We start from the raw sequence: 15,302 nt of genomic DNA, 5'->3' as shown, positions 1-15,302 counted from the left end.
CATGCCATCTCTTAGCTTTCTCCTTGTATATTTTGGTATTTTCATAGGCTTCTAGCCTAAACTCTTCTAGCTCATTCAGCTGCAACAATCTTTTCTCTCCTGCTGCTTCAGAATCCAGATTTAGAAGTTTAGTGGCCCAATAGGCTTTGTGCTCAAGCTCTACAGGGAGATGACAAGATTTGCCATATAGTAGTTGGAATGGAGACTTCCCAATGGGAGTTTTAAAAGCTGTTCTGTATGCCCAGAGTGCATCTTCCAACTTCCTAGCCCAATCCTTTCTTGTGCTACCAACTGTTTTTTCTAGGATCTTCTTTAGTTCCCTGTTTGCTAATTCTGCTTGACCATTGGTTTGGGGATGATATGGTGTGGCTACCTTGTGAATAACTCCATATTTGTGGAGAAGTCTCTCCATTTGTCTATTACAAAAATGGCCACCACCATCACTGATGAGACCCTTGGGTACTCCATATCTAGTAAAGATGTGCTTTTTCAAGAATTGAAGAACCACTTGTGCATCACAGGTAGTTGTGGCTATGGCTTCCACCCATTTTGAAACATACTCTACTGCTACCAAGATATATCTGAATGAATAAGAAGGAGGAAAGGGTCCCATGAAATCAATGCCCCATAGATCAAACAATTCTACTTCCAAAATGAAATTCTGTGGCATCTCATTCCTTTTGTTATTCCTCCTGCTCTTTGGCATTCATTACATTGATGGACAAATTCCCTGGCATCTTTGAAAATGGTTGGCCAATAGAACCCACTTTGTAGTATCTTTGCTGCTGTTCTCTCTGGACCAAAGTGTCCGCCGTACGCAGAGCCATGGCAATGCCACAATATATCTTTTATTTCACTCTCAGGGACACATCTTCTAATTATTCCATCAGAACATCTTTTGAACAAGTAAGGTTCATCCCACAAGAACTTCTTTGCTTCATTGATTAACTTCTTCATTTGTTGCTTAGTAAATTCTTGAGGTATCTTCCTTCCCACTTTGTAATTAGCTATATCAGCAAACCATGGTGTTTGTTGAATTTGCATGAGATGTTCATCTGGGAAGCTTTCATTCACAGGTAATGAAGCCTGTTGAATTGTCTCTGGTGGTAGCCTTGACAAATGATCAGCAACCAGATTTTCAGTGCCTTTCCTGTCCCTCACCTCAATATCAAATTCTTGTAAGAGTAGAATCCATTTGATAAGCCTTGGTTTAGCATCCTGTTTTGACATCAAATACTTGAGAGCAGCATGATCAGTATAAACCACAATTTTAGCTCCTATCAAGTACGATCTAAACTTATCAAATGCATAGACCACAGCTAACAATTCCTTCTCTGTTGTGGTATAATTTTTTTGAGCTTCATTTAATACCTTACTTGCATAATATATGACATGATGCAAGTTTCCCTTTTTCTGTCCAAGTACAGCACCAATTGCAATTTCACTTGCATCACACATAAGTTCAAATGGTAAATTCCAATCCGGGGGTGTGATGATTGGTGCTGTTGTGAGTTTATGTTTTAAAGTTTCAAAAGCATGCTGGCAGTTTTTATCAAAAACAAAAGGTTGATCATTCATCAAAAGGTTACTCAAAGGTTTGGCTACTTTAGAAAAATCTTTGATAAACCTTCTATAAAATCCTGCATGCCCCAAGAAACTTCTAACAGATTTCACATTAGTTGGTGGAGGGAGTTTCTCTATTATTTCCACTTTTGCCTTGTCAACCTCTATTCCTCTTCTTGAAACTTTATGACCAAGAACAATCCCCTCAGGTACCATGAAATGGCACTTCTCCCAATTTAAAACTAAATTAGTTTCTTGGCACCGTTTCAAGACAAGAGTTAGATGGTTTAAACAAGTATTGAAAGTGTCACCAAAAACAGAGAAGTCATCCATGAAAACCTCTAAAAATTTTTCAACCATGTCTGAGAAAATGGAAAGCATACACCTTTGAAAAGTGGCTGGGGCATTGCATAATCCGAATGGCATTCTTCTATAGGCAAAAACTCCAACTGGGCATGTGAATGAAGTCTTTTCTTGGTCTTTTGGATCCACCACTATCTGATTATACCCAGAATAGCCATCAAGGAAGCAATAATAAGCATGGCCAGCCAACCTTTCAAGCATTTGATCAATGAAGGGAAGTGGGAAATGATCTTTGCGTGTGGCATCATTCAACCTTCTATAATCAATACACATTCTCCACCCTGTCACAGTTCTGGTGGGAATGAGTTCACTTTTCTCATTAATAATAACTGTCATCCCATCTTTCTTTGGTACCACTTGAACTGGACTTATCCATGGGCTATCAGAGATGGGATATATGATTCCTGCATTCCATAATTTCATTACTTCCTTCTGGACTACTTCCTTCATTGCTGGGTTGAGTCTTCTTTGAGGTTGGATTATTGCTTTGGAATTGTCCTCCAGAAGAATCTTATGCATGCATACTGTGGGGCTGATGCCTTTCAGGTCATCAATGGTCCATCCCAAGGCATCCTTGTGAGCTCTGAGAACATCAAGAAGCTCTCCTTCTTCTTTCTTTGTCAAGGCTGAATTGATGATCACCGGGAGGCTTTCTGAAGTGCCAAGGAATGCGTATTTGAGATGAGAGGGTAATGGCTTAAGTTCTTGCTTTTGCACCTCTTTGTTCATGAAAGCTTCAGCCACATGTTCCTCTGTTGTCTCTTGATTATCTTTTTCTTGCTCATGCTGATCGATGTCTAACATTTCTTCCACCAGGCTCTCTATCATGTCCACCCTCAAATGATCTTCTTTCTCTGAGGGGTGTTGCATTGACTTAAAAACATTGATGATCATTTGCTCATTGTGTACTCTGAAAATCATCTCTCCTTTTTCCACGTCAATAATGGTTCTTGCAGTTGCTAGAAATGGTCTGCCTAAGATGATTGAATTGTTGCCTTCCTCATCGGTATCTAGGATTACAAAATCTGCAGGGAAGACAAACTATCCAACCTTTACTAGCAAATTTTCCACAATTCCATTTGGTATCTTGATTGATCTGTCTGCCATGACTAGTGACATCTTGGTGGGTTTGAGTTCTTCTATTGCCAACTTCTTCATCATGGACAAGGGCATTAAGTTGATACTAGCTCCAAGATCACAAAGGGCTTTGTCCAAGGATAGTTTGCCTATAGTGCATGACACTACAAAACTCCCTGGATCCTTGAGTTTTGGTGGGATTCCCTTTTGGAGCACGGCACTACATTCCTCACTAAGCATCACCGTTTCCTTCTCATTCCAATCCCTTTTCTTGTTGATGAGCTCTTTTAAGAACTTAGCATACAGGGGCATTTGCTCCAAAGCCTCTGCCAAAGGTATGTTGATCTCCAACTTCTTGAAAGTCTCAAGAAATTTGTGGAAGTGCTGGTCCTTTGTTTCCTTGTAAAATCTTTGTGGATAAGGGAGTGGTGGTGTTGAGCTCTTCTCTACTTGATGCTGTTTTGGAGTTGGTTTCTCCAAGATCTTCTTTCCTTTCTTCAAATTCTGTGGTTTGTTGTCTTCCTCAGTGAGCTTTTCTGGAGCATTCTTGCTTATCTTGTCTTGGTTGATGGTTTCATCATTCTTTGTTGGCTCAGTGTCATTCTCCATAAGCTTCTTTGTTGCTCCTTGGCTACCATCTGTTAACACTCTTCCACTTCTTAGTTGCACCACCTTGCATTCTTCCTTTGGGTTGGGAATGGTGTCACTAGGTAGTGAACTTGATGGCTTCTCAACAGAAATCTTCTTAGAGATTTGCCCAATCTGCCTCTCTAGGTTCTTCATGGTAGCTTCTTGATTCTTGTTTGTCAATTCCTGGCTCTTCATTAGTTTCTCCATGAGTACCTCTAAATTGGTGATTCTTTGTGAGTCTTGAGAGATGGTTTGATTTTGGGGTGTTGATGGATGAAGATAAGTGTTTTGGTTAGTTGGGTGGCTATTGGGTGGGTATTGGTTAGAATTTGGGTAGTTGTTTTGTGGTTTTCTGTATGAGTTTTGGTTAGTGTTTGGCTGGGGGTTGTGGTTTGTGTTTTTCCAATTGTTTTGGCCTGTGTTTCTTTGCCATGGTTGTTGGTTTTGATTATGATTGTCTCCCCATCTGAGGTTGGGATGATTCTTCCAAGATGGATTGTAGGTATCACCATAGACTTCATTTGTTCCAGGATTTTGGTTGTGCATGTATTGGACCTACTCTTGTTGTTGTTCTTCTTGGGTTTCTTCACTTTGCACCCAAGTGGTTGGAGGTTGGCTTGTGTTGCTCACTGCTGCCACTTGCAAGCCATCAATCCTTTTGGCCATTTGTTCAAATTATTGTTGAATCTGTTGCTGCATCATCTTGTTTTGAGCTAAGATTGAATCAACTCCTTCCAACTCCATGACTCCTCTTCTTTGTGATGGTTGGCGTTGTCTTTGATGAGCAAAGAAATATTGGTTGGTGGCCACCATCTCAATGAGGTTTTGAGCTTCCTCTGTGGTCTTCATGAGTTGCAAGGATCCTCCTGCAGAATGATCAAGAGCTTCTTGAGCTTTAAGAGTGAGTCCTTCATAGAAGTTTTGCAACTTATCCCATTCAGTAAACATTTCTGGGGGACATTTCCTCAATAGAGCCTTATATCTTTCCCATGCTTCGTATAAGTTCTCGGCCTCCAATTGAGTGAATGTTTGAACCTCTGTCTTCAACCTTAGGACTCTTTGAGGGGGGTAGAATTTGGCAAGAAACTTGCTCACCAAGTCATCCCAAGTGTTGATGCTTTCTTTTGGAAAGGTTTCTAGCCATTGAGTTGCTTTATCCCTGAGAGAGAACGGGAAGAGTAGCAACTTGTAGCTATCAGGGGGCACACCATTTGTTTTCACTGTGTCACAGATTCTCAAGAAAGTAGACAAATGTTGGTTTGGATCCTCCAAAGGTCCTCCTCCAAAAGAACAATTGTTTTGCACCAGAGTAATGAGTTGTGGCTTGAGTTCAAAGTTGTTTGCATTGACATTGGGAGGAAGAATGCTACTCCCACAATGCTTGGCATTTGCAAATGTGTATGAAGCCAAGACTCTTCTCTGATGTTGATTATTGTTGGCTCCTCCTTCAGGTTGAGTGGTATCTCTTTCCATGTCTTGGAATTCCTCCTCAGATTCTTCTTCTTCTCCAACAATATTCTTTCCTCTTTCAGCTCTTCTTATTCTCCGAAGAGTCCTTTGATCAATTTCAGAGATGATAGGGGAAGATCTTCCTATACCTGACATACAAACACACAACAATAAACACACAAACCCAGAAATACAATGGAACTTCAATCTGTAGCTTAGAATGAAGTTTTAGTTAGTTTAAGCAAAAATTCAAACAGTTAGTGTGTTAGTAAGAATTAGAATAACAGAAAAGAAAAAGTGCTTAATCTAGACCTCCACTTCACTTAATCATTATCAATCTATTTCAATCCCCGGCAACGGCGCCAAAAACTTGATGTGTGGAAAACGATCCAACACAAAACTCACCGGCAAGTGTACCGGGTCGCATCAAGTAATAATAACTCACATGAGTGAGGTCGATCCCACAGGGATTGAAGGATTGAGCAATTTTAGTTTAGTGGGTGATTTAGTCAAGCGAATCAAGTTTTGATTGAGTGATTTGTGTTTAACAGGAAGTAAATGACATTAAATGTAAAGGGGGAAGGGAAAAGTGCAGTAAAATAAAGAACAGGAAAGTAAAAGTGCAGAAACTTAAAGAGCAAGAAAGTAAATGACTGAAACTTAAATTGCAAGAAACTTAAATTGCAGTAACTTAAATGGCAAGAAAGATAAATGGCTTGAATATAAAAGGGAATTGAGGAATGGGATTGCAAGATCTAGACAAAGAGGAAGTAAAGTGCAACAATTAAGGTAGCAGAATTTGAATTAGGAGCAATGGGAATTTAAACAACAAAGAAATTAAATGCAGCAGAGGTTCCAAGAGGAACCAAGTAAAATTTGGGTCTCAGGTCTCAAGAGACTAGGTAGCAGAGCCTAGATCTCTATTTGCCTTCCTAGATCCAAGTAAACAAAGCGATTGACAGAAAATTAAAGAAGAAGTAATAGATGAACAGAATTTGAATTGAATTATGCAGAAAACAAAGTGCAAAGAGCTTGAATGGGAATTGGGACAGAATTTCCCCAATTTCACACACCCAATACTCAGAAACAGAAGAGTAAAACTGCTAAGGCAAGAATGAGGGAGAAGAGAGATCAATTCCCTCCCCAATTCTCAGAAATCTCCAAAGGAAAACTCAAAGTGAAAATTCAAAAGTAAAGGTCAAAGTGAAATTGGCCAAAAGGTCCTAATTACATCAAACTAACTACTATTTATACACTTTCTATTCTTGGATTTTGGGATTTGGATGGGCTTTTGATTTGGTGAAGAAATGAATTAAAATGGGAATTTAATTTGATTTTTCGGCCCATTAGATTCACTCCCAGGAGGCTGCCCTGCCCTTGTGGAGGGCAGGGCAGAAAAATGAAGCTTGGTGCGGCCATGGTGCGCCAAGGAAGAAATTTGGTGCGCATGAGGCTGCCCTGCCCGCGCCAAGGGCAGGGCAGAAAAGTTGATGCGCCAAACATGAGGAGTGCGCGCGCTTGGTGCTGCCAGAAAGAAATTTGGTGCGCCAAGGACGAGCGTGATGCGCCAGGAATGCCAAACGCTGCCCTGCCCGCGCCAAGGGCAGGGCAGGAACGGTTTGGTGCTGCCAGGGGGTGTTGGTGCGCGCGGTTGGTGCTGCCAAGGGAAATTGGTGCGCGCGTTTTGCTTCTTGGTGCGCCAAGTCCATGCACCATTTCAAAAGCTGCCCTGCCCGCGCCAAGGGCAGGGCAAGGTTCCCAATCTTCATGGCCCGTGTTCGAACCTGGTGGCTTGCAAACACGCTACTTTTTCTTTTGATTTCTTGGCACGCTAGTGGGTCTTAGAGCTTGGCTTCCTCATGGTTCTTTGTTCGAACCTTGTGGCTTGCATAGTTGATATTTTACCTTGATTTTCTTCCTCATGGAGCCCGATCCTGCCCTCCACAAGGGCAGGGCAATGTTCTCTTCTCTTGGCTCCAAGGCACCATTTTGTGCTCTGCCCTTGGAGTGGGCAGGGCAAGGTTGCCTTTTCTTGTTTGGTCACCTAATGTTGCCCTCCTAGAGGGCAGTCTGCCCTTGTGGAGGGCAATGTTGCTTCCCCCATTGTAATGCGGCACGCTTCTCTCCTCTTTGGCCACGCTTTCCTTTTCTTGCGTCACGCTTCTTAGGCCACGCTTTTCATTTTCTTTTCTTTTCTTCACCTACAATAAACCAAACAACCACTCAAAGTATCACTAAATTCAAGAGGCTTATAAATCAATTAAAATTCAATTAAAATTAGCTTAAACCTCATGATTTATCATTAATTTCATAGTGGTTGCTTGATTTAGAGAAGTTATGCATTTTCACTCCAAATCACTTACTTAGGATGCAAGAAAGTGCATAAATGCTAACAAAACAAGTGAAATTAGCTTGAAAAATGGGTATATGATGACTTGTCATCACATATGTTCTTCATTTATCTTCAAGTTGTTCTTGATGATTTTCTTTGTCTGATCTTTAAATTCTCTTGTTTCGTATCTTTTGTTATTTTTCATGTGCATTCTCAACTTGTTAGTGTCTCTAGTATGAAAATTTCTAAGTTTGGTGTCTTGCATGTCTTTCTTTTCTTAAAAGTTTTCAAAAATATGTTCTTGATGTTCATCATGATCTTCATAGTGTTCTTGATGTTCATCTTGACATTCAAAGTGTTCTTGCATGCATTGTTTGTTTGATCTTAGTTTTTCATGATTAGTTTCATTTTGTTGTTTTTCTCTCTCATCATTAAAAATTCAAAAAATTTCAAAAATTATGTCTTTTCAAGTCAATAATACAGAGAATTGAAGATTCAGAACAATAGCAGAGGAATCACAGAGAAAAAGCTGGGCGTTCAAAACGCCCAGTAAAGAAGAATTGCTGGCGTTTAAACGCCAGCCAGGGTACCTGGCTGGGCTTTTAACGCCCAAAGAGGTAGCATTTTGGGCGTTAAACGCCAGAATGACTAGCATCCTGGGCGTTCAACTCCAGGATGACACAAGGGAGGTGTGTTAGTTTTCAATTCAAATCTTTTTCAATTTTTCTTATTTTAATTCTTATTTTTGAAATCATATCTTTCAGAATTAAATCTTTTCAATCATATCTTTTTTAAAAATTAAATCTTTTTCTTTTTTCTTTCACTATTTTCAAAATCTTGCTAACAATTAATGTTTTGATTCAAAAATCTCAAGTTTTTTACTTTCTTGTTAAGAAAGGTTCAATATTTGAATTTTAGAATCATATCTTTTAAATTTCTTGTTAGTCAAGTCATCAACTTTAATTTCAAAAATCAAATCTTTTTAATTTCTTTTTCGATCATATCTTCTCAATCATATCTTCTCAATCACATCTTTTTCAAAATAATTTTCAATCATATCTTTTTGATTGCTAATTTCAAAATCTTTTTCAAAACCACCTAACCACTTTCTCGCTTTTAATTTTTGAAAAACCATCAACCACTTTTTCAAAATTCTTTTTAATTATTTTAAATTTTTTTTTTAGTTTTATTTAAAAATTTGTTTTCAAAAATTTTCTCCCCCCTTCTCACCTCCTTCTATGTAAGGACTAACACTTCTCCTCAATTAGCAACTCAGACTCTATCCTTCTTTATATTTTCGAAATCTTCTCTATCTAGCTCATCCCTCTATTCCTATTTTCCTCTGACACCTCAAGGAATCTCTATACTGTGACATAGAGGATTCCATACTTTTTTGTTCTCTTCTCTTTCATATGAGCAGGAACAAGGACAAAGGCATTCTTGTTGAAGTTGATCCTAAACCTGAAAGGACCTTGATGAGGAAGCTAAGAGCAACTAAAGCACAACACTCTGAAGAGGACCTGATAGAAATTTTTGAAAAGGAAGCAAACAAAACAGCCATGGCCGAACCCAACAACAACAATGCAAGGAAAGTGCTTAGTGACTTTACTGCACCAACTCCCGACTTCTATAGGAGAAGCATCTCTATTCCTGCCATTGGATTAAACAACTTTGAGCTTAAGCCTCAATTAGTTTCTCTGATGCAACAGAATTGCAAGTTTCATAGACTTCCATTGGAAGATCCTCAGCAGTTCTTGGCTGAATTTTCGCAAATCTGTGACACTATTAAGACTAATGGAGTTGATCCCGAGGTCTACAGATTTATGCTTTTCTCTTTTACTGTAAAAGACAGAGCTAGTATATGGTTGAACTCACAACCTAGAGATAGCCTGAACTCTTGGGAAAAGCTGGTCAATGCCTTTGGTGCACGAAATTGCAATCACACTTTTGCAATCCCGCACAACTAACCAGCAAGTGCACTGGGTCGTCCAAGTAATACCTTACGTGAGTAAGGGTCGATCCCACGGAGATTGTCGGCTTGAAGCAAGCTATGGTTATCTTGTAACTCTTAGTCAGGATATCAAAAATTATCAGGATTGATTGTGAAAAGCAAAAGAACATGAAATAAGTACTTGTTTTGCAGTAATGGAGAATAGGTTGAGGTTTTGGAGATGCTCTGTCTTCTAAACCTCTGCTTTCCTACTGTCTTCTTCTTCAAACACGCAAAGATCCTTCCATGGCAAGCTGTATGTAGGGTTTCACCGTTGTCAATGGCTACCTCCCATCCTCTCAGTGGAAATGTTCAACGCACCCTGTCACGGCACGGCTATCCAGCTGTCGGTTCTCGATCATGTTGGAATAGAATCCAGTGATTCTTTTGCATCTGTCACTAACGCCCCACAATCGCGAGTTTGAAGCTCGTCACAGTCATTCAATCATTGAATCCTACTCAGAATACCACAGACAAGGTTTAGACCTTCCGGATTCTCTTGAATGCCGCCATCAATTCTAGCTTATACCACGAAGATTCTGATTAAGGAATCCAAGAGATATCTACTCAATCTAAGGTAGAACGGAGGTGGTTGTCAGGCACGCGTTCATAGTTGAGAATATGATGAGTGTCACGGATCATCACATTCATCCGGGTTAAGAACAAGTGATATCTTAGAACGGAAGCAAGCATGATTGAATAAGAAACAGTAGTAATTGCATTAATCCATCAAGACACAGCAGAGCTCCTCACCCCCAACCATGGGGTTTAGAGACTCATGCCGTGGAAGGTACACAAAGAAACGTGTAAAGTGTCATGAGGTACAGATACAATGTCAAAAGATCCTATTAATAGTGAACTAGTAACCTAAGGTTTACAGAAATGAGTAAATGACAGAAAAATCCACTTTCGGGCCCACTTGGTGTGTGCTTGAGCTGAGCATTGAAGCATTTTCGTGTAGAGGCTCTTTCTGGAGTTAAACGCCAGCTTTTATGCCAGTTTGGGCGTTTAACTCCAATTTCTATGCCAGTTCCAGCGTTAAACGCTAGGATTTCTGAAGCTGATTTGCAACGCCGGTTTGGGCCATCAAATCTCGGGCAAAGTATGTACTATTATACATTGCGGGAAAGCCCAGGATGTCTACTTTCCAACGCCGTTGAGAGCGCGCCAATTGGGCTTCTGTAACTCCAGAAAATCCACTTCGAGTGCAGGGAGGTCAGATTCCAATAGCATCTGCAGTCCTTTTCAGCCTCTGAATCAAATTTTTGCTCAGGTCCCTCAATTTCAGCCAGAAAATACCTGAAATCACAGAAAAACACACAAACTCATAGTAAAGTCCAGAAAAGTGAATTTTAATTAAAAACTAATAAAAATATACTAAAAACTAACTAAATCATACTAAAAACATACTAAAAACAATGCCAAAAAGCGTATAAATTATCCGCTCATCACAACACCAAACTTAAATTGTTGCTTGTCCCCAAGCAACTGAAAATCAAAATAGAATAAAAAGAAGAGAATATACTATAGACTCCAAAATATCAAAGAAACTTAATTCCAATTAGATGAGCGGGACTAGTAGCTTTTTGCTTCCGAACAGTTTTGGCATCTCGCTTTATCCGTTGAGGTTCAGAATGATTGGCATCTATAGGAAATCAGAATTCAGATAGTGTTATTGATTCTCCTAGTTAGGTATGATGATTCTTGAACACAGCTACTTTATGAGTCTTGGCCGTGGCCCAAAGCACTCTGTCTTCCAGTATTACCACCGGATACATACATGCCACAGACACATGATTGGGTGAACCTTTTCAGATTGTGACTCAGCTTTGCTAGAGTCCCCAATTAGAGGTGTCCAGGGTTCTTAAGCACACTCTTTTGCCTTGGATCACAACTTTATTTCTACCCTTGCCTTTTGGTTTAAAGGGCTATTGGCTTTTTCTGCTTGCTTTTTCTTTTTTTTTTCTCTTTTTTTTTTTGAATCACTGCTTTTTCTTGCTTCAAGAATCAATTGATGATTTTTCAGATCCTCAATAACAGTTCTCCTTTTCCATCGTTCTTTCAAGAGCCAACAATTTTAACATTCTTAAAACAACAAATTCAAAAGACATATGCACTGTTCAAGCATTCATTCAGAAAATAAAAAGTATTGTCACCACATCAAACTAATTTAACTAGTTTCAGAGATGAATTCAAAATCCTGTACTTCTTGTTCTTTTGTGATTAAAGCATTTTTCATTTAAGAGAGGTGATGGATTCATAGGACATTCATAGCTTTAAGGCATAGACACTAAGATACTAATGATCATGTAATAAGACACAAACATAGATAAACATAAGCATAAAAATTTGAAAAATAGAAAATAAAGAACAAGGAGATTAAAGAACGGGTCCACCTTAGTGATGGCGGCTTGTTCTTCCTCTTGAAGATCTTAATGAGTGCTTGAGCTCCTCAATGTCTCTTCCTTGCCTTTGTTGCCCCTCTCTCATGATTCTATGATCTTCTTTAATTTCATGGAGGAGGATGAAATGTTCTTGGTGCTCCACCCTTAGTTGTCCCATGTTGGAACTCAATTCTCCTAGGGAGGTGTTGATTTGCTCCCAATAGTTTTGTGGAGGAAAGTGCATCCCTTGAGATGAATCTCTCCATCTCCCATGGCTCTGAGGTGGAAGCTTTTGCCTTCCCTTTCCTCTTTCTAGAGGTTTCTCAGGCCTTAGGTGCCAAAAATGGTTATGGAAAAACAAAAAGCAACGCTTTTACAACACCAAACTTAGAAGGTTTGCTCGTCCTCGAGCAAAAGAAGAAAGAAGAGAGAGAGTGGTGGGGTAGGTGGGGATCCTGTGGGGTCCATAGATCCTGAGGTGTCAAGGATAATTCATCCCTGCACCAAGTGGCGAGCGAAAATGCTCCTACTACCAATCCTGGCTTTAAACGCCGGGCTGGTGCCCATTTCTGGCGTTTAACGCCAGCTTGGTGCCCATTCTTGGCGTTTAACGCCAGTCTGGCGCCCCTTTCTGGCGTTAAACGCCCAGAATGGTGCCAGACTGGGCGTTAAACGCCCATTTGCTGCCCTTACTGGCGTTTAAATGCCAGCAAGGTTTTCCTCCAGGGTGTGCTGTTTTTCTTTCTGTTTTTCATTCTGTTTCTGCTTTTTCAATTGAATTTGTGACTTCCCATGATCATCAACCTATAGAAAACATAAAATAACAAAGGAAAATAATAAATATAACATTGGGTTGCCTCCCAACAAGCGCTTCTTTAATGTCAGTAGCTTGACAGTGGGCTCTCATGGAGCCTCACAGATGTTCAGAGCAATGTTGGAACCTCCCAACACCAAACTTAGAGTTTGAATGTGGGGGTTCAACACCAAACTTAGAAGTTGGTGGTGGCCTCCCAACACCAAACTTAGAGTTTGACTGTGGGGGCTCTGTTTGACTCTATTTTGAGAGAAGCTTTTCATGCTTCCTCTCTATGGTTACCGAAGGAGAACCTTGAGTCTTATAGTTTGCACTGTCTGCAAGCCACGGAGCTTCCTGAATAGCAAACAATTGCTCATCTGGAAAGGTTTCAGAGATCTCAGTAGGAGGGAGGGATGCTCCTGCTACTGGTTCTATCCTGGACAGGTGATCAGCCACTTGATTCTCTGTTCCTTTTCTGTCTCTTATTTCTATATCAAACTCTTGCAGAAGCAACACCCATCTTATGAGCCTGGGTTTTGAATCCTGCTTTGTGAGTAGATATTTAAGAGCAGCATGGTCAGTGTACACAATCACTTTTGATCCTACTAAATAATATCTGAACTTGTCAATGGCATAAACCACTGCAAGTAACTCCTTTTCTGTGGTTGTGTAGTTCTTCTGTGCATCATTTAGAATACGGCTGCCATAATAAATGACGTGCAGAAGCTTACCATGCCTTTGTCCCAGTACTGCACCAATGGCATGGTCACTGGCATCACACATTAGTTTAAATGGTAATGTCCAGTCTGGTGCAGAGATGACTGGTGCTGTGACCAGCTTAGCTTTTAGAGTTTCAAACGCCTGCAGACACTCATTATCAATAATAAATGGAGTGTCAGCAGCTAGCAGATTACTGAGAGGTTTGGCAATTTTTGAAAAATCCTTTATAAACCTTCTATAGAATCTTGCATGCCCCAGAAAGCTTCTGATTGCCTTAACATTGGTAGGTGGTGGCAATTTTTCAATTACTTCAACTTTAGCTTGATCCACCTCTATTCCTTTGTTTGAAATTTTATGCCCAAGGACAATTCCTTCAGTCACCATAAAGTGACATTTTTCCCAGTTTAAAACTAGGTTGGTCTCTTGGCATCTTTTCAGAACAAGTGCTAGATGGTTAAGGCAGGAGCTGAATGAGTCTCCAAATACTGAAAAGTCATCCATGAAGACTTCCAAAAATTTCTCTACCATATCTGAGAAGATAGAGAGCATGCACCTCTGAAAGGTTGCAGGTGCATTGCACAGACCAAAAGGCATCCTTCTGTAGGCAAATACTCCAGAATGACATGTAAATGCTGTTTTCTCTTGGTCCTGAGGATCTACTGCAATTTGGTTGTAACCTGAGTAGCCGTCCAAAAAGCAGTAGTATTCATGACCTGCTAGTCTCTCTAGCATCTGGTCTATGAATGGTAAAGGAAAATGATCCTTTCTGGTGACTGTATTGAGCCTTCTGTAGTCAATACACATGCGCCACCCTGTAACTGTTCTTGTAGGAACTAGTTCATTCTTTTCATTATGAACCACTGTCATGCCTCCCTTCTTAGGGACAACGTGGACAAGGCTCACCCAGGGGCTATTAGAAATAGGATAAATAATCCCAGCCTCTAGTAACTTAGTGACCTCTTTCTACACCACCTCCTTCATGGCTGGATTTAGCCGCCTTTGTGGTTGAACCACTGGCTTAGCATCATCCTCCAATAGGATCTTGTGCATGCATCTTGCTGGGCTAATGCCCTTAAGATCACTTATGGACCATCCAAGAGCTGTCTTGTGTGTCCTTAGCACTTGAATTAGTGCTTCCTCTTCCTGTGGATTTAGAGCAGAGCTTATGATCACTGGAAAAGTGTCACCTTCTCCCAGAAATGCATATTTCAGGGATGGTGGTAGTGGCTTGAGCTCTGGTTTAGGAGGCTTATCTTCTTCCTGAAGAATTTTCAGAATTTCTTTTATTTCCTTTAGTTCCTCCAGATCAGGCTGAACATCTTTAAAGATGTCATCTAGCTCTGATTCAAGACTTTCAGTCATATTGACCTCCTCCACCAAAGAGTCAATAATATCAGTGCTCATGCAGTCATTTGATGTATCTGGATGCTGCATAGCTTTAACAACATTCAACTTGAACTCATCCTCATTGACTCTCAGGGTTATTTCCCCTTTTTGTACATCAATGAGAGTTCGTCCAGTTGCTAGAAAAGGTCTTCCTAGAATAAGAGTTGCACTCTTGTGCTCCTCCATTTCCAGCACTACAAAGTCAGTTGGAAAGGCAAATGGCCCAACCTTGATAATCATGTCCTCAATTATGCCTGATGGATATTTAATGGAGCCATCAGCAAGTTGGAGGCATATCCGGGTTGGTTTGACTTCTTCAGTCAACCCAAGCTTTCTGATAGTGGATGCAGGTATTAGATTGATGCTTGCTCCAAGGTCACACAGGGCTGTCTTGGTGCAAGCACCTTCTAATGTGCATGGTATCATAAAGCTTCCTGGATCTTGAAGCTTTTCTGGTAAGCTTTTCAGAATGACTGCACTGCATTCTTCAGTGAGAAACACTTTTTCAGTTTCTCTCCAATCCTTCTTATGACTTAAGATCTCTTTCATGAATTTAGCATAAGAAGGTATTTGCTCAAGTGCCTCTGCAAACGGAATCTTTATTTCGAGAGT

Source organism: Arachis stenosperma, chromosome 9, assembly GCF_014773155.1.
Source record: "Arachis stenosperma cultivar V10309 chromosome 9, arast.V10309.gnm1.PFL2, whole genome shotgun sequence".
NCBI classification, from domain to species: Eukaryota; Viridiplantae; Streptophyta; class Magnoliopsida; order Fabales; family Fabaceae; genus Arachis; species Arachis stenosperma.
This window is presented reverse-complemented; position numbering follows the sequence as displayed.